The sequence below is a fragment of the Microtus pennsylvanicus genome, chromosome 8 (genome assembly GCF_037038515.1).
Source record: "Microtus pennsylvanicus isolate mMicPen1 chromosome 8, mMicPen1.hap1, whole genome shotgun sequence".
In the NCBI taxonomy this organism is placed as follows: Eukaryota; Metazoa; Chordata; class Mammalia; order Rodentia; family Cricetidae; genus Microtus; species Microtus pennsylvanicus.
This window is the reverse complement of record NC_134586.1, coordinates 32,633,320-32,656,854: the sequence shown is the minus strand read 5'-3', so window position 1 is coordinate 32,656,854 and position 23,535 is coordinate 32,633,320. Positions and strand designations below refer to the sequence as shown.

At 45.4% G+C, this 23,535-nt stretch overlaps 1 protein-coding gene across 4 annotated transcripts in view; it reads left to right on the top strand.

Moving 5' to 3' along the window:
- Window positions 1-2,289: 2,289 nt before the first annotated feature.
- Window positions 2,290-23,535, top strand: part of Atg7 (autophagy related 7) — a 215,459-nt gene continuing 194,213 nt past the window's right edge. For 3 of the 4 annotated variants that reach the window (XM_075983124.1, XM_075983122.1, XM_075983123.1), the window contains exon 1: window positions 2,292-2,343. The gene's annotated coding sequence lies outside the window, so the exon portion shown is untranslated. Of the gene's footprint in view, window positions 2,344-23,535 lie in introns of all 4 variants that reach the window. The other variant, XM_075983126.1, reaches the window with a different exon arrangement.

Here is a 23,535-nt window from a genome sequence, read left to right as displayed (position 1 = left end):
GAAAAAAAATGATAAAGTCTTTAAAATAAAAAAGAAAGAGAGTAGTTGGATGTGGTGGCACACACCTTTAATACTTGGGAAGCGGAGTTCTGAGGATTTCTTGAGTTCAAGGTGTGGTGGTACACACCTTTAATCCCAACACTTGGAAGTCAGAAGCAGGTGGATCTCTGTGAGTTCAAGGACAACCTGGCCTACAAAGTGAGTGCCAGGACAGCCAAAGATACACAGAGAAACCTAGTCTCCAAAAACCAAAAGCTAAAAAATAAAAGAATAGAGTTTAAAATAAAGCCACATAAAGATAAAAAAAAGAGAGAATCTGGATACTGTATGTCATTGTCTTCAAATGCTTTTATACTGAATAAGGAACAACATCTACTAAAACACTTTGATTACAAATGCTGCTGGATTAATACAGCACATATTTTAAAAATGCTGTGACTTCTAAATTTAAGATATGTTACTTTGGAGAAGAGGTTTTGTTTGTGTTTCCACAGGAAATGAGAGGCTGTGGATTCATTCTGGGTTAAGAAAAAATCAGGTTTGATTAAGGAAGACCCCCCTGAGAAATCTCTGATAGGAGCAGATGGCTCAGATGTCTGAGTTTTACATCCAGAACAGCCTCAAGACTGCTGGCTGAAATGAGCAAGCCTCACAAAATATGCCAGTCAGGACTTGACCTCTTTTTTCTCATCTTATGTGTTCATTCCTCTGCAAAGAATATTGTTATCACACACAGGAACACACAGCTGTCATCTTGTTCTCTGTCATGTTTGTGATAGGATTATAACTTGAGTGCAGAAATTGTTGAGTGTCTGGCATTTATAGTCAACTTCTGTCCTCAGACATTTGCTTAACTGTGGCTCAGTATGGTCTGCCATTCCAGTGAGTACCTGTGCCTGTTGTCTTGCCTCGATTCTCCTTCCTAAAGCTGTAGTTTCTAATATGTCAGAGTCTGCCTTTTCACTCTCAACCTGGCTCCAAGGATACTTTCTTTCCAGGAACCACTTTACATTTCTTTATTCTTGTTTGTAGAAGTTTTCACCTTTATAGAATTCACATAAAATGCTTTTTTTGTGTGTAATTTTTCCATTTGAAAATAGGAAACTCTGCCGGGTCGTGGTGGTGCACGCCTTTAATCCCAGCACTCGGGAGGCAGAGGCAGGTGGATCTCTGTGAGTTTGAGGCCAGCCTGGTCTACAAGAGCTAGTGCCAGGACAGCTACAGAGAAACCCTGTCTCGGAAAAACTAAAAAAAAAAAAAAAAAAAAAGTAAAAGAAAATAGGAAACTCTGAATTAAGGACTCAATAAATAATCCTCCCTCCTATGCTCGGTGCCTCGAGGCAGTCCAAAGGAACTGTGAGCCAGGAAAGGTGTCCCTAGTCTGTGACCTCAACAATGGAGGTGGGGCATGGTGATGCTTGCCTTGAACTCTGATTATCATCCTGGTTTATAGAACCAGCACATACCAAGTGCACTCCGGTCTCTATGGAAGATTTCCCAGGGTAGAGGATTTCTTCACGTTTATTATCTTGCCAAAAATTTTCTCCTATAGTTTTCCTGTATTATGCCTTTTTTGTTTGTTTTTGTGTTTTGTCAAAAACAAAACTGTTTTTCGAGAGAGAATTTCTTTTTGTAGCCCTGGCTGTGCTGGAAATTACTTTGTATCACAGGGCGACCTGGAACTCAGAGCTCCAGCTACCCCTGCCTCCCAAATAGTGAGATCAAAGACATAGTAGCCTCTTAAAAAGTGATTTTATAGTCACTGAAGTTGCTGACCTCAGAGGGTTGATGGGTGTTTTCGATACTCTTTGCTTTCCAGAGTCAGACTTTCCGTATGCAAATCAGATCCTTTTGTAAATTGCAGTTGCACAAGTTTTTAATCCCAATACCAGCGTAGGGGTGGGGGTGAAGCAGAGTCAGGTGGGTCTTTGTTAGTTCGAGATTAGACTGCTGTGTGTGTGTGTGTGTGTGTGTGTATGTGTGTGTGTGTGTACAAGTCCAAGACAACCACGGCTTTATTGTTTGATCTTTTCTTTAAAGTAAAATTAAATTAAAAGCAAAATATAAACTCAAATCTGAAGTCCCCTGGGAATTTGATAATAATGACAGTCATTTTGTCGTTTTCTGGAGCCACTAGCAGAAAATTGTAATCTTCCTTAAAAACCTAAAGCATACAGGTTTCAGCTTTCAGGCGTTATGCCTCCTTTAACCCGATGCTTGGGACCCTTTATTAGTACCCATGTGCGCATGCGCGCCACGCTTCCGCGTTTGTGTGGGCTGGGTTATGACGTCATTGTGCTGCGCGCCGCGGCCGGAGCTGTGGTTGCCGGAAGTTGAGCCGCGGTAAGTAAGTCGTGGTTGCGGAGCAGGCGCGGGGCTGGCGAGATTCAGTTAGGAAAGCTGAGGCATGTTTTCTGCTGTTCTGGAATATATTTCACCTATCTATACTCGATCCCCTCCTTCCACGGCAGGAAGTGTTCCGATCCCGGTGTCGGGAGACTCCTCTGGTCGCTCATTCTGTCAAGTCCTGCCTTTGCGGTGTGTGTGGACGGGCCCAAGAGTGAGCTTGTGCCTCTGGTCTGTGAAGGGCTTTGATCTTGTTACTTGTGTTATGAGGAGAACACAGTTTTTTCTTCAAGGCTTCTCTAAGAAAGGTTTTGCATTCCCTGCAAGGGTTCCGAGGTTAAAACTAATACTTACAGGAATCAGCCTGATGAGGCACGTGTCAGAAAGTTTCAGAGCCCGGTACGGTCGCCTAGAGAGGTGACTCCAGCCTCAGGGAGGCTGAGGCAAGAGAATTGCTTTTAGGACCAGCCTGGCAATCTGTCACAGACCTTTTCGCAAACTGGGAAAGGGGCCTGTGGTGTATGTAGTTCAGTGCCAGAGCGTTTCCTCAGCATTCCAGGGCTCTGGGTTCAATTACCAGGACATTCCACATTGAGACCGAATTCCACCTGTGTTTCTGTGTGCAATGTTATTTTAGGTCTTTAATATTTCTAATTAAAGTGCGTTTATCGTGTGTGCTCGCATGAATGTAGGTATCAATAGAAGCCTCCAGAGACAAAATATGTCAGATCCTGACAGAACTGGAGCTACAGGAAGCTGTCTCATATGGGTGCTGGAAACCAGACCCAGGTCCTGCAAGAGCTGTACACACTCGTAACCACTAAGTCGAGATATCTTTTCTGTACATTTTTTTAACTGAATGTCGTGTAGCCCATGTTGGTATTGAGCACTCACTCAGTGTAGCTGAGGTTGGCCTTTGAGTTTTGTGTACTTCTGCTTCCGTCTCCTTGGGTGCTGGGATTACAGGTGTGTACCACTTTGCCTGGTTTATCTGGTGCTGGAAAACTGAACCTTGGGCTTCTTGCATGCTGGGCAGTACTATATTAACTTGTAGCTACCCTCCCATTCCAATCACCTTATCATTAAAGCCTGGTCACAAATGCCCTTTCCCTCTCCAGTGTACTCTCCAGTGGGTTTTGTTGTTGTTTTGACTTTTGTCTTTTTATTACGTTATTTGTAACCCGTGTAATTGGTAAATACACACATCTGTGTCTGTAGACCTGAGAGCTCTATCTCGGGCTTCTCCTTTCCCTTGAGGCTGTATATTTTTGTCATAGGACCTCAACCCACTGGCCTCAGTTTGTGAAAGCTCATGACTTCCTGTTGCTTCCAGCTTGCCTCCCCCAGTTCTTACTCAGAAAGTCATGTGAGGAGCCAAGGACTGTAGCCAGCAGTCAGAGCTCATTGCTGGGTCGGTTCTGGGAGTTGCACATGCTCTTCGTTGAGCCACGTTATCTTTGAAACCTGCTAGATTGCCTTCATTGTCCCTCGGTAGCTAAATGCATTCATTTGCCCATAGTGAGCTCTACTAATATACAAGGATTTTCATATCACTTATTAGTACATCCCAACATACCTTTCTGTGTGTCTGGTATACTATATATGCTTAACAAATATGCATGAGTACACTTAATGAACGGCGTATTTGAATGCCCATTATACTCCAGGCTTTTCTCTAAGTCCTAAAGATGAAACAGGATACCATAGTCCCACTTAGTGGTGATGGTGGTGGTGATTGTCAGTAAATTGTACACTTTAATGAGGTGGGAATGTATTCCTTAATCTCAGCACTTGAGAAGCTAAGGCAGAGAAGGAGCAAGAGTTCAAGGTGCTGCGTGTGGTGGGCCACGGGCTTTTATTTTGAAAGTTCTAGAGTGGGAAGCAGGGCACTGACGAATATTCAGCAAGAAGGACGTGTGTTGACATCTCTAAGTCACTGAGGCAGCAACTGGGGACACCCATGTGGGTTCTGTGGTGGTGATCGGGTGATGAGAACAGCAGCGCATGTGCAGTGTGGCAACCGGCAGCAGAGCTCTTTGCTTATGGTCTCCTTTTATGCTGCCTTCTCTCAGGTTAGACTTGGTGTCTGTTGGCCTCAGTCTTCTCCCTTCTTTAGGGAAATGAGGCCCACAAATACCTTCCTCCTCTTCCTCCTGGTTTTCCCCCCCTCCCAGCGTCTGATGGCTGTGTAGTTCTGGGCAAGTTAAGGGACAATTGGAATTTCCATGTTCATGGCAGACTGGACAAGTCCTTTTCACCAGCTCTAGGTCCAGCTCTGGAATTTGGGATACTCCCTATCTTCTTTGCCCAGGCCACCGCACTTTGAACTGGCTTCTTCATGGCAGACGGGAACAAGTGTGGAAAGGAAGTCTCTTCAGGCAATCCAACTGTGTAGGGGAGGGTGCCAATTCCATGGTGTTTCCTAAAGCCCTGCTAGTGGCTTGGTAAACACATCATGTTCTTCCTACAGGCATGCTCATATGTCTCCAGCAAGGTCTGGATGCTGCCTACATGGCTGTCGGAGGCTGTTGTCCATTTCCTGTGTCCTCCCCTCAGTCCTCCGCTGGCTGCCTTCCCTACCCCTTGCTGAACTCACCATCTTACACCCATCAGCAGAGGCTCTTCTCCTTTCTCTGTTGCTCCTCACCCACTCTTTTTTGTTTGCTTGTTTCTTTCTTTTTGTTTTGCTTTTACATCCTAACCAAAGTTTCCCCTCCTTCCTCTCCTCCCATCCCCCCCCACTTGTGGAATATTAGTTGAAGATGTGTTGCATTTGTTTATGCTGTGGAATATTTGTTTAATGATGCAAAGACGTGCTGCATTTTATGTTGCATTTGTTTAACCGTGAATACCGTCACTTTGCCTGTCTAAAACAGCTAATGATTTATTTAATAAAGAGCTGAATGGCCAATAGCTAGGCAGGAGAAAGATAGGCGGGGCTGCTAGGCATAGAGGATAAATAGGAGGAGAAAAAGAAGAAGAGGGAGGAGGATCAACAGGGGCCAGCCACCCAGCCAGCAAGGGAGTACAAAGGAAGGACTCTATAGAATAGAGAAAGGTAGCTGGGCAATGGTGGTGCACGCCTTTAATCCCAACACTCGGGAAGCAGAGGCAGGTGGATCTCTGTGAGTTCTTCAAGGCTAGCCTGGTCCAGAAGAGCTAGTTCCAGGAAAGGCTCCAAAGCTACAGAGAAACCCTGTCTCAAAAAACCAAAAAAAAAAAAAAAAAAAAAAAAAAGAACAGAGAAAGGTAAAAGCCCAGAGGCAAAAGGTAAACAGGATAATTTAAGAAAAGCTGGCTAGCCAGGCTGTGGTAACACACACCTTTAGTCCCAGCAGAGGAAGAGGTAGGCGGATCTCCGTGAGTTCAAGGCTAGCCTGGTCTATAAAAGCTAATTCCAGGACAGGCTCCAAAGCTACACTGAGGAAACCCTGTCTCAAAAAAAAAAAAAAAGGAAAGATAAGAAAAACTGACTAGAAATAAGCCAAGCTTAGGCCAAGCATTTATAAGTAAGAATAACACTCTGTGTATTTATTTGGGAACTGAGTGGCCGTCCCCACAAATGTAAAAAGAGAAAAACAAACAAAAAAAACCAAACACCCCATCCACTTCTCTCCTGTTTCTCTTGAGAAAAGGGCAGGCCTCCCATGGATATCCACCAACTGTGGTATATCAAGTTACAGTGAGTCTGGGCACCTCCTCCTCTTTTAAGGCTGAATGGGGTAGTCCAGTTCAGTAGCTTCTCACCCACTCTTCTACAGTGAGTCCAGGCACCTCCTTGTCCTCTATTAAGGCTGGAGGAGGCAATCCTGCAGCTCCTCAGCCGCTCTTCTTCGGCCATCACTTTGCATTATATTCTAATTTGGGGAAAGACAATGTGTTGGCAGGGACCTTGTGGCTGAGGCTGGTTTGTAATACTGAGTAGACTGAGAGGCCACGTCTGGCTACTAGTGCGGCTCTATTTGAAAGGGAGGGAGGGATGACGCACAAGAGGAAGGGACGCTAAGGAACGGCTTGGAGAACTCACACCCTAAGAGGCTGATAAGTCCACCTGTGAAATCCCATCTTCTTTCCCTGGAACCTGCTTTCATTGTCTGTTCATTTTCTTTGCTGTTTACTAACGATTCTTACCTCGGTAGCCTCAGTTTTTCTCTACTAGCTGTTGTCCGCCTTTCTAGCCAGTGCTGGTGAGAGCAATGCCATCCTGCTTCCCATCCTCACTGTTTGCACTGCTGCCAGCGCCAGCATCCACCACACTGCTATCTCCCAGCAGCTGTCCAAAATGCGCAGCTTTCCTGCTTCATCCCCGAACTGGTTGACATGTGTGTCTTGCTGGTGTTGCCCTGTGTTTCCTAGCCTGGGCGTTTCCCTTTTGATTACATCGTTGGGCTCTTTTCCCTCTTTTGCTCTGAATACCAGTTTTCTTCAGGGCTATACTCACAATTCTACGACCTTACCCACAATTTCATGCTAACCAACCTGTGACCCCTGCTCTGTGTCATGGGACCCTCCTGTTATCAATCCTGTCATTCTTTCTGCATTCTTTACTATGTAGCCATCTTCTTCTTGTCTTCCAGAAGAATGTCAGAGTCTTCTTGGATTACTTCCTTCATAGGATCTCCTCTCCCAGGCCTGGCAACTATCAGATTTCCTAAATTGTGTCTCCTGACACCGTTGTACCTGCTGTCCTCCTCCCTGCCTTTTTCTGTGCCTTCTTGCCTTACCTAGATTCCTGCCGTGCCTCCCCTGCTTGGGCCAGCTTAGCAGTCTACCCTTGTTACTGCCTGATCCCTTTGTAGAGTGCAGAGCTCTGCTGGAACGCTGGTCTTTTTCCTGTCAGGCCCTTTAGGCTATGGCGTTGTCTACTCTGGTGATTAGAAGGTTTCCAGCTGCTCCATCCTTGCACCTTTCCATCATGGTGTCCAGGCTCATTCCTGTTTGCCTGAACATACCCAGCTGCCCATTCGTTCCTAGATCTGGTCATCAGCAAGCCTGGGCTGTGTACGTGTGAGTGGCTGGGGGCTGAGGCATGCGCTGGGAAAGCAGTGATGGGAACATGGAAACCAGCACAGCTCTGTTTGGACTTTCCTTCCAGGAAAGACAGATGATCATAATGTGTAAAATAATGGACATAGTGGTACACTGGCCCTTCCCTGGAATCTGGGCACTCACGAGGTCAAGGTGGGAGGAATTTGAAGCCAGCCTGAGCTACATAGTGAGACTCTATCCAAAATAATAATAATAATAATAATAATAATAATAATAATACAGCTGACTGGTGAACGTGAGATACAGACTGCTTTTGGAAGGTGTAGTGTCAAAGACTGGACTCAAGCTGAAGGCCTTCTGTAGAAAGAATGGCAGGGCTGAGATGTAAAGGGAGAGAAAAATAACTGACTGGGGTGTAGGACAAGAATGTTCCTTGCTGTGCAGAAGCCATTGGATGATCCTGGAATTGATGTGGAAGCAAAACAGCTTCCTCTCCTTTTTTCTTTTTTGATTTTGAGATGGGGTCTTACTCTAGTGTAGGCTGGCCTCAAACTCAACACCCTCTTACTTCACTGACCCTAGGACTGGGATTGCAGAGATGTGTGCTGAAGTCCCCTGCCTACCTTTCTCCCTTTGGCATACTGTAGTGTGTGTGTGTGTGTGTGTGTGTGTGTGTACATGCACGAAGTCCAGAGGTAGACAGTGGGTGTCCTGCCACTCTTTACCGTATTCATTTGCAGCAGGGGCTCTCACTGAACCTGGACCTATGCTGGTGGTCACCAAGCTCCAGTGCCTCCACGGCATTCATGTTACAGGCACACATGGCTCTTCCTGGTTCTTTACATGGGAGGTGGGGATTTGAACTCAGGTCTTCATGCTTGCTCACTAAGTGCTGTTACCCACTGAGCCACCCATTCTGCCCCAGTTATCTTCCTGATCCAGTACTCGTTGGTGCGGCCGCTGCCATCTGCCTCCATTTCTCAACATTTAGAAGTATTATGTTGGGCTGTTTTATTTTGCTTTGCTTTGCTTTGTAACCACAGGATATCACTTTTTTTTCCTTTTAATTAAGAAGAAACTAGCCAAGTTCAATATTTTGTAGTGTGAGACTCAAAAGAAAAAAATCGTTCCTCTCAGCCTTCCCTAGGTCCCTGTTGAGAGTACTCTTCTGGTTTGTAAAGCCTTGGCTGAAGGGTGTTCCTGGGAAACAGTCTGACCCAGTATTTGCAGTTTAGACATCCCTCCTCCTTCCTCCTCCCACACCTGTGCAGACCTCTGTCACAGTTGTGCTGCTGTTTCCAGCATGCATTGCGTAACACAATTAGCTTCAATGCTATCTGCTACCAAACCCTGAAACATTGCATGCATGGCAGGTGGGGGCAAGAGAGTGGGTAAATATTTGCTGGAAAATAGGAAACCTGTACATCTTTAACACGTTTTGGTGGTGTTAGCTCATCACTCCCATGTTGGGGACTGTACTTGTTAAGCAAGGGCTCTATGAGCGAATTAGGTGCCCAGCCCCTTTGCTGTCTGTTTTGTGTGCCTCTCACACAGCTACTATGTGCATTTTCTGATTGAATAATACTGCAGTAAGTAGCATCTCATGTAGAAAGGTCTCACAAGTTGAAAGACTTAGATGGGAAGTGGCAGAGGTGGGATTTGAACTCTAGTCGTTGGCTTGTGAAACTGTGTCCTGCTCCCTCTCATTCATCCTACAATGTACCAGATTGCACTGTGTTCTTGCTGCTGGGTTTCAGATCCTCTTAAGAAAACTTTTCTCCCCTGGTGCTGTAGACTGAACCAAGTGCCTCAAACAGGTTGAACAGGTGCCCAACTACTGAGTTACATCACCAGCCCTGAAACTTTAATTTATACATTTTTTATTATTTAAAACAATTTTTGAATTTGAATATATTCTGATCATTTTTCTCCCCCAAGTCCTTCCAGATCCTCTTCCTATCCCTATTCATCATACTTTAAGTTCCTTTTTTTTAAGTTCTTTAAAAAAATACAAAACAAAGCCCCCAAAACCAAAAACACAAAATGAAACAACATCCAAATAGAAACAAACAAATAAACAAATCCACCAAACTGTAGCCAAATGAAGTGCATAAAAAACTACTGTGAAGTCAACTACTCCTGAATATGAGCCTGCCTGGAATGGCTGGTAGACCTAGGGTCACTGAATTGGAGAAGACTTGACTTGCCCTCTTACAGAAAGTATAAATGGCAGTGGCATTGTTAACCTTTACCCTCGTGACTAGGTTTCCGTGTATTCACTCATTCATTTTAAAAAATTATATAATAAATTATAGTAAGATAAAAATTGTAACATGGAAGTTGGAACCAACAAAAGAAAAAGAGCCCAAGAGAAGGCACAAGAATCAAGATCCACCGGTTCATACACTCAGGAATCCCATAAAAACACTAAGCTGAAAGCCATAATATATGCTAAGGACCTGGTGCAGACCCGTGCAGGCCCTGTGTCTGCTGCTTCAGTCTCTGTGAGTTCGAATGAACTTTGCTCGTGTTGATTTAGAGTGTGTGTTGGTTAGGGTTTCAATTGCTGTTAAGAGGCACCATGACCGAGGCAATTCTTTTTGTGTAGTGTGTGTGTTTTGGGGGGGGGGGTGTTCAAGACAAGGTTTCTGTATGTAACAGTCTTGACTGTTCTGGAATTCACTTTGTAGACGAGTCTCTGCCTCCCAAGTGTTTGGATTAAAGGCGTGTCCACCATGCCTGGCAACCACAACGATTCTTATAAAGGAAAATATTTATTTGGATTGCTTAGAGTTCAGAGGTTCAGTCCATTATCATCGTGTCAGCATGTAGGTAGGCAGACATGGTGCTGGAGAGGTAATGTAGGTAACAAGAAGTGAACTGTCTCACTGGGTTTGGCTTGCATACATGAGACCTCAAAGCCTACCTCCGCGGTGACACACTTTCTCCAACATTCCATACCTACTCCTACAGGGCCACATCTCCTAATAGTGCCACTCCCTTTGAGGGCCATTTTCTTTGAAACAATCCCAGAGGGCTTTGTTTTCTTGGTGTCTTCTATGCTCGCTGGCTCTTACACTTTTGCATGGGGTTCCCTAAGCTCTGAAGGGAGGTATTTAGGGCTGTGTGTTCAAGGTCTCGCTCTGTGTACGTCTGGCTGTGGGTCTCATCATTTGTTCCCATCTGCTGTTGCAGGAAGTTTCCCTGATGGCTGAGCAAGGCACTGATCTATGAGTATAGCAGGATATCATTACAAGTTATTTTATCACTATGGTATGTTTGTTTTTCTTTTTTTAGACCAGGATTATTTGGTTTTCCCCGGGGTCCCCAGGCTATCTAGTCTCTGGTTCTTGGTTACTCACACAGTGTCAGGTATGGGTTCCATCTCATATAGTGGACCTAAATCAAATCACTTATTGGTTGGTTATTCCCACAAGCTTTGTGCCAACACTGCCCTAGCATATCTTGCGTACAGTACACCATTGTAGTGCACAGGGTTTGTGCCAGCCTGAAACTTTAAAAAGGAATTTTTCTGTATGTGTGTGTGTGAGAGAAGAGACAAGAAGAAGAGAAGCAAGAGAGTCAAGAGAGGAGCAAGAAGCAAGAGAGCGAGCTGTGCCTGGTGGCCACTTTTAAGGGTGCACATGTCACGTAGCAGATGGTGGAAAGGCACCTGGGAACAGGTGATGGCTTAACTGCTTTGGTGGCAGAGGCAGGCAACCTCAGATGTCAGCCCTCACACCTAGTTTGAGACAGGCAGGGTTGGTTTTCCACCGTGAGCACCATGCTAGCTGGTGGGGGAGCCTCTGGGAATTCTGTCTCCACTTCCCTATCTCCCTGCTGGAGCTCTGGGTCCTAGGAACTCCTTTCTTTCCTCCTTTTCTGTGAGGGTTCTCAGCAGGAACTAGCTGCTCCATTCCCAAACAGCCTGTGCTGTGGTTGGTGAGCTCCTTTGAGGGAGGAAACCCCAAGTGGACACATCTTAGGCAGAGTTGGGGGATCCATGTTTGTGGATCACTATGGCCAGTACAAAGAGGGATTGGAAAATGAATTACAGCTATGCCCCTGAGTAAGTGCTGGATGCCAAGCCCTGGAGCAAATGTTCCCATCTTCCTTCATCCTGGCATCTTGGGTTGTAGACACTGGCCATGCTTTACAAAATGGGAAGTCTAGGTGAGCTTGGAAATCTAGTGAACTTGGAGGCTGGCTTCTAGGAGCTTCAGACCCAATTTCCCAGTGTGCACCCTGCCAACTCTGCATCTGGTGTTTTCTCTTTGAACCATTAATAAACACTTTCTGCTCAAAGCAAGCAAACAAAAAGCCTGAGACACAGAGAAATGACAATAAGGCCATCTGGGGGATGGGTAGGCTGGTGTGCTTTTCTGCTCCCCTCTCCAGGTCCACTTTCCCTGAAGAGAGCTTTTTGTTTTTCTCTGACTGATAATTTTCTACCAGTGTGTCTCTTTCATTTCTAACAATCCTACACTGGCCTGCAATTTGTGTGTGCAATCCAATTAGGCCCATGCTGAGAGACAGCTGCTGGGTGGCCTCAGCACACCCCAGCCAACACATCTTCTTTTCCTGACCACCAAAGCCCAAGTACCTCTTTCTTCCTCGTGTTTGGTAACAAAAGGCCAGAATAGCATTGTAAAAGTGCTAGTTCATGGAGGACAAAGCTTATTTAAAGTGGGCTCCTTCCGTATTAGAAGGAAGTCAGCATCTGCTAACCCATGTGGGCCTCTGAAGCTCTTGGTAGACTTGGCTTTGTTTCTCTCTCTCTCTCTCTCTCTCTCTCTCTCTCTCTCTCTCTCTCTCTCTCTCTCTCTCTCTCTCTCTGTGTGTGTGTGTGTGTGTGTGTGTGTGCTTTTGGAGACATGGATTCTCTGTGTAGTCCTGGAATTCACTCAAGATCAGGCTGTCCTTGAACTCAGAGCGTCAATCTGCCTCTTGAAGTGCTGGGATTAAAGGAGTGCGCCACCACCTCACTGCCTCGTGGCTTGGTCTTAACATAGGAGATTTTCTTTCCCATATTTATTCAGATTTAGCCCACACATATACTGATCATGATGGTGTTTTTACAAAGGTACATGCAACCCAGGTCATGCTCTAGAATCTTCTGGCTCCCTGGAAGGCTTCCTTATGCCCTTTCTTCATCATCTACTTGCCCCTACCCCGGAGTTGGCTTAAACCTAAAACATCTTGTTGATGGGGTTTTCTGCTGTAGAACAAACCTGTGTGTCTAAGTATTAAAATGGGTCTTCTTAGGGTTATCTTTTGCAAAAACACTACCAGAAGACCCTCTTTATCCTTCTCTTAGAAACTCCATTCATATTCCCCCCACCCTACCCACCATGTGTGTGTGCGCCCACACACGCGTTCAGTGTCCCAAACAGAACTAGCATTTCAGTACACTCAGCTTTCTGTTCCGAGCAGAGCCATGTTCCCACCATGCCCAGTGTGTCTTCTGACTCCCTCAGTTTGCAGCAGAGCCTCAGTTGGAATTCTGACACTGACCCCTTGGACAGTTGTCACCGAGTCCTGGTCATCCATTCTGCAGAATGTTTTTTTCAGTTTGGGTTTATTTGTTGTTTATACCTAGGGTAGCAATGTTCTCATGCATTTGACATGACAGCACAAAATGCCTGTCTGCTGGCCTTAACTTTGACATCCTCAACAGCTCTGTGTGTGTGTGTGTGTGTGTGTGTGTGTGTGTGTGTGTGTGTGTGTGTGAGCTCTGAGTGTACCAAGTGCAGACCATACCACTGGGCCATACCCCAGCATAAGGTGGTGTCTTAATGACCAGGTTTTATCGCTATGGTCACTTTCTTCCTTGTCATTCACTGTTATTTTGTAGAGAGCTGTGCTGAGACTAAAGGGAGACCCTGCATGTCCCTCTATAGAACACTTTCAGAAGGACTTCCTTTTTTCTGCTTGTGTGTAGTAAGGAGCACCTGCTTCTGGACTCTGAGGCCCTAGTCTTCGTCAGTAGGACAGTAGGTCATAGACCTTTGTGTCAGTCTGTAGGTTCCCAGGTGTTCCTTAGGCTTGCCGCACTGCCCATTTTAATAAGCTTCCAGGACCATAGTCTGTCTGCCCAGACATAGAGGCTCTGACTCTTGTGTCTCTTGAGGGAGATTCCCAGAAGGGAATCTAGGATTCATCCCAGTGACATCTGTTTTTTACATTATTATTTATCTGTGCGCGTGTGCTCGCACACATATGCACGTGTGCCTGTGTATGTGTGCATGTGCACGTCATGGCACTCATGAGGTTAGAGAACAGTTGCAGGAGTTGGTTCTCTCCTCTGACCATGTGGTCTTAGGGATCCCGCTAAGGTTTGGTGGCAGTTGTTTATCCACTGACACTGAGAGCCATTTTACAAAGGACTACCAGTGAGGGTTGGGGGCCAGCATGAACCATGATCTGTACTGTGGGAATTTACAGTTGAGTGGATGGAGGCGGATGGGCAAGACATGGCACCAAATGCCGAGAGCTAGCTCGGAGACAGCAGTGCCAGCCTGTCGCTGCTGAGCCAGAAGCAGAAGAGGGCAGACGGTGTGAGAATTGTTGGGAAGGTTTTCATGCACAGGAAAGCCCCAAGCTGGCTTCAGGATGCTAGGCAGTCAGTGTCACCTGTGACACTCTGGGCTGAGCATTTCCAGGTTTTTGGTCTTTTATTCAAGAATAAAATAAACCTCATAGGGATGTCAAGAAGACACTATTCAAATGGAAGTGAATTAGGTTAGAGTGTTCTGCAAGAGAGCATCAAGCCACATGAAGGAAGATACTCAAGGGCCCCAAGTTACTGCCTGGGCTCTCTGTATGGGCTCTAAAGAAGGGGCTGTTGCTAAGATGTTTTAGATTTTGGATAGTTCCCTATATTGATTGATTAGATCATACAATACTTTTTCTGCTGCACACATCACTTCCCTGTATCTGATTTTAGTTATGTGCACTTCCAGTCTGCATAGGTATAAGATGGTGGATAGGAGGTTGTCCCTAAAAATTCACCTGAGGATGTAGTTTTGCCTTATTATACTATAAAACTGGGTCTTATACCTGGACACAGAGAGTGGGATTAACTGGAATCTGTCTGAATTTGACCATTGTCAAAGGAAGGAGAAACCCATTCAATTGTTGGGAGAGGAGTAGTGTGTGTGAGTAGGCCAGTATAGGTGGGGGTCCTAGGTTGCTTCCAGGTTGCCAGGTACATTGTTCAGAGAGTTTTGTGTATGTGTGCATAGTATAGGCAGGTAAATGTCTCAGGCTCCTAGGTGCATAGTTAGAAGAGGCAGGTGGAGTCCAGTTTGCTAAACTATTCCCTATGCTTGCTTGTCTCCATAGCTAAGTGTTGGGGAGCAGAAGGAGCAGGCCTCTGTTGGGGAGAGCTTCGATGCAGCTGCTGAAAGTGGTCATTAGGGAGCAGTAGGCAGCTTGCCTTTCTTGAACATCAAGTTTGAGCTTCAGGGAGGCAGAGTCATGAGCTGAGAGTGCAGGAGTTGACAGACAGTGGCAGGGACCAGGAGAAAGTGTGCAGGAAATCCCCAAGATGTGGATGTGTGGCAGTGAGGTATGATGCCGTGCTTCTGAGGACCTGGAACCCTGTAGATTCAGTCTTTCTAAGGTGGTACCAAGTCCCAATAACTTTTAAATGTGCTTCCTCTAGTGCTGAGAACTGCGTGAGTGTTCTTCATAAACTGTATTTATCTGATCATAAAGATACATTTACGGGGAGCTGGGCTTGGTGACATAGGCCTGTACTCCCAGCACTCAGAAGATCAAGGCAGGGGTTGTGACTTCAGAGGACTGCTTGGTCTTCATAGAAAGATCACAGCCAGCCTTTGCTATATACTGAACCCTGTCACACTCTCTGCTCTACATGCCCAGTATTACAAGGTCACATCCTGGACCAACTGACTGTGGCCTTCTGTGGAGGCCCAACAACAAGTATTTCCTTCCACCTTGTCAGATAGTTTTAGCTTGTTCAAAGTTGTTTTTGTTTGTTTGTATAGCTCTATTCTGGCTGAAATTTCAGTCTCTCTAATGCATAAAAACAAAATAAACAAGATTTTTCAACTTTTTTCTAATTGTGTGGTGTGTGTATATGTGGTTGCGGAGGCCAGAGGAGGACGTGGGGTTTCCTGCTCTCTCACTCTTCCTTCTCTCCTTGCCGTGGGGTCTCCATTTAACATGGAGTTCACGGTTTTGCTGACTGGCCTGCCATGGGCTTCTAGCGTCTTCCTGTCTGCCATCTAGAGCTGGGGTGACAGCTGTGTGTGTCCACACTCAGGTTTTTAGGTGGAATCTGGAGGTCCCAACTCAGCAAGTGTTCCCGCCACTGAGCCCTTTCTCCAACCCCTGGTTTTGACATTTTTAAAGGGATTGTAGCAAGGGAGAATAATATATGACAGAAACTATTTGTGGTTTGCATTTTCTAGAATATTTACTTCCTACCTGCTTTCAGGAACAGCTTTTGGGCCCCCTGTGTGGCTGGTGCAGCATCCTCTGAGCAACATCACTTGACAAATGATCCTCAAAGTGACACTCGGATGCTTCCACTAGTGGGAGGCATGAGCAGCCCATTTCCTGTATGGACTGCTCAGGCAATATTAGTCATTTTGGGTTGCTTTTGGAAATTGTCTTACAGTGTGTCTTCTGTGCTCTGGCCTTGAGTGATGTCTTACAGTGTGTCATCTGCGCTCTGGCCTTGAGTGATGTCTTACAGTGTGTCTTCTGAGCACTGGCCTTGAGTGATGTCTTACAGTGTGTCATCTGCGCATGGACCTTGAGTGATGTCTTACAGTGTGTCATCTGCGCTCTGGCCTTGAGTGATGTCTTACAGTGTGTCATCTGTGCATGGACCTTGAGTGATGTCTTACAGTGTGTCATCTGCGCTCTGGCCTTGAGTGATGTCTTACAGTGTGTCATCTGCTCTCTGGCCTTGAGTGATGTCTTACAGTGTGTCTTCTGTGCTCTGGCCTTGAGTGATGTCTTACAGTGTGTCATCTGCGCATGGACCGTGAGTGATGTCTTACAGTGTGTCATCTGCGCATGGACCTTGAGTGATGTCTTACAGTGTGTCTTCTGTGCTCTGACCTTGAGTGATGTCTTACAGTGTGTCATCTGCGCATGGACCGTGAGTGATGTCTTACAGTGTGTCATCTGCGCATGGACCTTGAGTGATGTCTCACGGTGTGTTATCTGCGCATGGACCTTGAGTGATGTCTTACAGTGTGTCTTCTGTGCTCTGACCTTGAGTGATGTCTTACAGTGTGTCTTCTGTGCTCTGGCCTTGAGTGATGTCTTACAGTGTGTCATCTGCACATGGACCTTGAGTGATGTCTTACAGTGTGTCATCTGCGCATGGACCTTGAGTGATGTCTTACAGTGTGTCATCTGCACATGGACCTTGAGTGATGTCTCACGGTGTGTTATCTGCGCATGGACCTTGAGTGATGTCTTACAGTGTGTCTTCTGTGCTCTGGCCTTGAGTGAAAACAAGAGCACCTATTTCATGTCAACATTTGTCAAGCATCTTCTGTACTCCAGACACTGCTCAGCTGAGAAGAGGTGAATGAGACAACCTTCTCTTTCTAATGCTAAAAAAGTATTTTTTAGATTTATTCTCCTAACATTAAAAACTTAAAACATGGCAGATAAAAGATTCAGATTTTTAGGGCTGGAGAGATGGTTCAGGGGTTACAAGCTCTGGCTGCTCTTGCAAAGGACCTGGGTTTGGAACTTAACCCCCACATGATGGCTCACGACTGTCTGTAACTCCAGTTCTAGGGCTGCTCACTTCTGGCCTCCCTGGACACTTGAATACTCATAATAAAAACACAGACTCACATGCATATAAATAAATATCTTAAAAAATTCTAAAGATTCAGTTTTAAGCAATTCTCAGTCTTTAAAATCAACAGTCTTTAAAATCTGTTTTTGTACCAGGTGGTGGTGATGATGCATGCCCTTGATCCCAGCACTTGTGGGGCAGAGGCAGGTGGTTCTCTGAGTTTGAGGCCAGCCTGGTCTATAGAATGAGTTCCAGGACAGCCAAGGCTACATAGTATGACCCCATTGATAGGAATTTTTCCTAACGCGAGCTCTTGCCAATGCAAAAATCCCAATCAAGAAATATCCAGGTTTAATGGGATTCCTGCGCTCTTGGGTGGCCCCCGAGAGAACTGGGAGGCCACAAACGTGACCACCAGGAGGAAGGAAAAGAGACAACCTGTTTCTCCTTTGGGAGCTATCTTAAATACCCTGTGGCATGCTGGGATTTGGAGTCCAGACAAATACAACGCTCAGGCCTGAGGGCTGGGGACTATTCTCCCTACTTAACACCCATCTCCAAAACCAAAAAGAAAAAAATAAATCTGGTTTTGGATTTTTGTTTTCTCTTTCTTTCTTTTTTTAAAGGCTTTTGCAACATCTTTTTAGTGTATTAGTCAGGTTCTAGAGAGAAACAGAACTGATAGAATGAATATATCATTTATATGAGATTTATTAGAGTGACTTCTAGGCTCTGGTCCAGCTAGTCCAATGGCTGTCTTACCAACGGAAAGTCTAAAACTCCAGTAGTTGTTCTGTTCAGGAGACTGGATGTCTCAGCTGGTCTGCAGTGTGCTCTGGAATCCCAAAGAAATAGACTCTAATGCCAGTGAAGGAATGGACCTGCCAGCGAGAGCAAGGGAAAGCAGGCAATGAGCAAAAGCTGCCTTCTTCCACGTTCTTTCCTTAGTCCTCCAGCGAAAGGTGTGGCCCAGATTAAAGGTGGATCTTCCCATTTCAAAGACCTGGATTAAAGGTAGATCACCCATTACAATGATTAATTAAGAAAAATCCGTCACAGATGTTCCCAGCTGCTTAGGTGTAGTTAATTCCAGCTGCAGTCAGTCATCACAGATAGTCTCCAGCCTTTACAAAGGACACAGAATTCTTCCATCTGACACAGTCTTCTCTCTTCCCTCCCATCAGTGGGAACGCAGGGTGGCGAGGTGTTGGTGTACTCAGCTGGGATGGCGCTGATGACCGTGCTGGGTAACTCCTGGCACAGGCAAAGCCTACCCCATCCATGACCGTGTTACATGGTGTTAGGTTCCTCGGAAGTCTAGCTTGTCCTAATGCTAACAGCAGATTCCTCATCCTGTGTTACTGTCGTGGCTACATTCTCCTGCCACACAGTGAAGCCCAGTCACATCCCTAAAGAAAACAGGGTCTTGTAATTTGCTCAGAATTTCTCAAAAGCCAAATGAGCCAGAGAATAATTGAAGCCTGTGCCTTTTAATGCTCTCAGCATAATGGTTATTGCCTTCATTAAAAAAATTTTTTTTCTAGAACCCTCTCAACAGCTTTATTTGGGTATAACTGACATTACAAATGGTCTCTGGCATTCTAAGTAGTCAACCTGCTGACCTTCCCAGTGCCTAAAGTATAGAATGGTTTCCTTTTTTATCTCTGGAATCCTCTGGCCCCAGTAGAATTCCCTCTCGGTGCCCTCAGCAGGTCATCAGAGAGCGTTGGGAAAATCAGTTGAGCCTGACTTGAGGAGGAAGTTGTGGACAGCTAATTCCTTGGAGGATTCCGATGAAGTTGCTTTGTACCTCTGCTCCTGGGCTAGCCTCCTCTTATACTAGGTGATGACTCTGGCCCTGGCAGTTAACATCTCAGTGCCTCATTTACTGGTCTCTAAAGGAAACAATGTAACTGATACTGGGTTGTCATGGAAAGAGTGTGTACAATGTTTAGTGTAGTTCTTGGTGCTTGACAGAATGAGCATCCAGGGGAAACACTGTCCACTGGTCATCATGAGTCTTCGTAAAGGGAACTGGGGAGATAGTTTAGTCAGCAAAGGTCAGTCATAAGGACCCAAGTTTGCTCCTTAGAACCCATGTGAAAATTCTGGGCATAGACTAGCAAGGTGACTCAGCAGTGTGAAGGCGCTTGCCACCAAGCCTGATGACCTCAGTTCAATCCCAGAACCTACAAGGTGGAAGGAAAGAACAGATTCCTCAAAATTGCCCCCTGACTTCCTCATGTATGGCATGGCATGCTTGCACACCCTCTCGCCTCTTATTAAAAAAAATAACTTAAAAATAAATGCTTGGCACAGTGGCAAGCATTTGTAGTCGAAGTGCTGGGGTTCCAGTCATCCTAGCCTCTGAGCTCCAGGGCAGTGAGGTGGGTGTTGTTCCTGAAGATGACCCCTGGGTTGTCCTCTCATCTCTATGCACACATACACCAACACACGCGTGCCCACACACCTTTTAAAAGGCATCCCATGCTGTAATGGAAGCTCTTACCTGTGGGACCAGGAGCCACTGCGTCCCAATAACTGTGGGTGTTAATGAGAGCTGTAATGAGAAGGGATTTTCCCAGCAAGATTTTCTAAGAATACCACAAAGGTCAGGAAACAGCAGCCATGCCAGCATCTCCAGAGTAGGGCCAGGTGTCCTACATCACCTGGCTATGGACAGACTTGCAGGCCACCAACCTTGGTCTTTGTCCCCTGCATAAGAACACATGGGACCCAGGCAACTCAATTGTTAAAGTTTTTTTAATTATTATTATTATTTTACTTTTATCTGTGTTTGTATGTGAGTATAGGGCCCTCTGGGCCTCAGATCTCCTTGAGCTGGAGTTACAGGCAGTTGTGAGCTGCCATGTGGGTGCTGGGAACTCCAGTCCTCTGGAAGAACAGTCCATGTCCTTAACCACTGAGCCATCTCTGCAGCCTCATGTACCTCCTTTTCCTGAAGCTTGCAGAGAACCTGTAATCCCAGCACTCTTGAGGCTCAGACAAGAGGACCGAAAGTCCATAGGCATCCTGAGCTACATAGTGAGACCCCGGGTGAGCCTTTGCCTGATGCACAGTGTCGGCCTTTGTGATCAGTGAAACTCGCCAGTTCTATAGGGGAGGGATTATTCATCCCCACCTCCTGTCTTCTGTTTTTTTTCGGTTTTTCCCAAGCCCTGTTGAGAGTATTTCATCCATGCATACAGGGCTCTGGTGCCCAAGTGTACTTTAAGGGAGCAGAGCATACTGAGCCTGTGGAAAGCAGCTGCCCCCGGGGCATTCAGCAGCAAAATAACCTAGCCCAAACCTTGAGGACACAGACAGTTCCTCTCCTGTAGTGACTCTGAGTTCATGGCTGCTCCCAGTTTTCTATTAAATTGCATTTTAGAGAGTCGTATTCATTATCATCAGTGTACAGAAGATTCCCTGCGGTGTCCTTTGTCCTTGCTCTTTAAGGTCCTGGAACTCACAAGATTCTCCTGCCTCCTTCTTCCCTGCTCCCCCCCATGCTAGAATTAAAGGCACACACCACCACACCCATTCCCTTTTTGATTTGTAATCATTAATGGATATTTGTTGTACATATTAATGGTTTACTGTACCTCCTCAATACATGCAGATGTCGTGCTTTGATAACCATTTTTCCTTATGATGCTCACTTACCCTCCCCTCCCCCATCCCTTCCACCTCCTATCTTTCCTTCCTTAATAGTCTTTTTTTCTTTGTCTAATTCTGGCGTTTGCAGCTTAGCGGAAACACGTGCTAATTTGTCTTTCTCTCTCCTTTAGCATGATGACTTTTATCAGACGGTCTGATTTTATTTTTCTCTGCACTCCATTGTGTATCTATACCGTTTGTCTTTAGCCACTCTTCTGCTGAAGAGCCACTAGGCTGATTCCAAAGACTGATCGATGTGTACAGCGTTGTGATAAGTGTGGACATCTGATATCTCCTGTATATAAGGTCTTTGAACCCTTTGGTGTATGCCCAGGGAACCGTATAGCTCAGTTATTTGCTAGCTAGTATTTTAGTTTTTTTGAGGAATCCTGTACTGTTTTCCATAATGGCTGAACTACTTTTATTTCTCCCAACAGCACATATTGGGTTCCTTTTCCCTAAGTCCTTGCCAGCATGTGTTGTTGCTATATGTTTTTTGATTGTCATATATTCTGACAAGAGAGAGAATATCAATGTATTCGGATTTCACTAATGGCAAAAGATGTTGAACATATGTTTTTATATATTTATTGGCTGTCATACTCTGTTGAGAACTGTCTGTTCAGTTTGTTTGCCCATTTGATGGTTGAATAACTTGTTGGTTTTTACTGAAGTTGTCACATATTGTGGATAATGAAGCCTCCGTCAGATGCATGACCTGCAAAGTTCTCCTCTCCTGTAGGCTCTGCTACAGTGTGGTTGCTCTTTAATTTGAGTAGCCCCATATGTCAGCTCCCAAGGATCAAAACTGAATCATCATCTCAGTTAATGCAGAAAATGGCATTTATAAAATTCAGCATATTCTCTCAATTGAAAACTCAAGAAAGCAGACAGAGAGCAATTGCAGCTCAGAGTGGAAAAGGCAGGATAGGACAAACCTAGGACTTCTGTCAGACTGAGGAGCAGGAACTGGCTGCAGTGCCTCAGAGGGCAGAAAGAATGAGGTGTCTGTACTCATGCCTCATTCAGTACTTGAAAGTTTAGATAGAATATCCAGGAAGAGAAAGAAAGAGAGAGAGGGAGAAAGGGAGGGAGGGAGGGAAAAAGGGAGGGAGGGAGGGAGGGGGACAGGGGAGGGGAAGAGAAAGAGAGAGAGAGAGAGAGAGAGAGAGAGAGAGAGAGAGAGAGAGGTATAAACAGGAAGGGAGAAGTCAAATTATCCCTGATTGCAGATGGCAGGAGTCTGCTGTTAGAAAATCCTCATGACTCCACCGAGACTCTTAAAACCCATAAACAAATCCAGCAAGGGAGCAGAGTACAAAATCAATGTTAAAAAAATCACTAGCTTTTCCATGTGCCAGTAATGAACTCTCTGAGACAGAAATGAAAGAAAACAGCCACATCACTACTCAAAACAGAATAAAACCAGAATAAACCCAGCTGAAGAGGTGAAAACCTCCACCTTGAAAAGTAGGGCAGTAAAGAAACTGACGTCCGACAGTGGAAAGACGTATAGTGTCCATGAGTCAGCACAGCTAATACTGTTTCAGATGGCCACAGCATTGGAGCAGTGTGTAGACGGGCTACAGTCTCCAATAAAATACCAGCGATACTAGAAAAAATCCTAAAACACGTATGAAGGAAACGGGATATGGTAACGGTACCTGTAATCTCAGCACTGGAAAGGCAGATGCAAGAGAATTGAGATACTGAGGCACTGGGCTCACACAAAATAAAACAAGTGTATGTGGAAATACAAAAGACTCTGTAGAATCAGAGCAATTCTGAGCAAAAAGAGCAATGCTGGAGTCACCACAGTATCTAATTTCTGTATGCTATAGAAGCTGACATGATGGAGCACGCCTTCAATTCCAGCACTCAGGAGGCAGAAGCTGGCAGGTCTCTCTCAGTTCAAGACCAGCCTGGTCTACATAGAGAGTTCCAGGCCAGCCAGGGCTACACGATGAGACCCTTTCATCTCATTTTATATCACACACACACACACACACACACACACACACACACACACACACACACACACACACACACCCCTCATACTATAGTACAGAGTTGAAGCAAAAACAGCACAACCTATTGTAAAAAACAGTTATGTAGACCAGTGAGATTAAAAACACAAAACAAAACAGAAACCCAGAATTGAATGCATGCAGCTGTAGCCATTGTAGAATTGATTCCTGAAAAAGGCACCAAGATCAAATATTGAAAGAAAAGACAGTCTTTTCCACAAATGGTGCTGAGAAAACTGGGCATTGGCATGTAGAAGACAGAAACCCAAACCCTCTCTCTAACACTGTACAGATGTGAACTCAGAGGGCTGGAGAGATGGCTCAGTATTTAAGAGCACTGGTTCCTCTTGCAAAAAAACTCAGGTTCCATTCCCAGTACCCACATTGTGCCTCACCGCCATCTGTAACTCCAGGTCCAGGGGATCTAGCCCCCTTCTCTTGCCTCCAAGGGTCCTGTACACAAACGGTGCATAGGCATTATTCAGGCACACAAGCAAACACATAAAATAATAAATCTTATTTTTAAAATTCAACTCAGGTTAAAGTCTTGAAGCTTTTAAAGTACTTGAAGGAAGACATCCACGTTCTGACTGAGGCAGCCATGTCCTTCATTAGCCCAGTAGCCTGTGTCTCTTATTTCTCCAGGTCACCTTCCTGGGCTCACCCATCTTGCCCATCATCGTCTCCTGTCTGACTGGGTAGTGGCAGAACACATGCCTT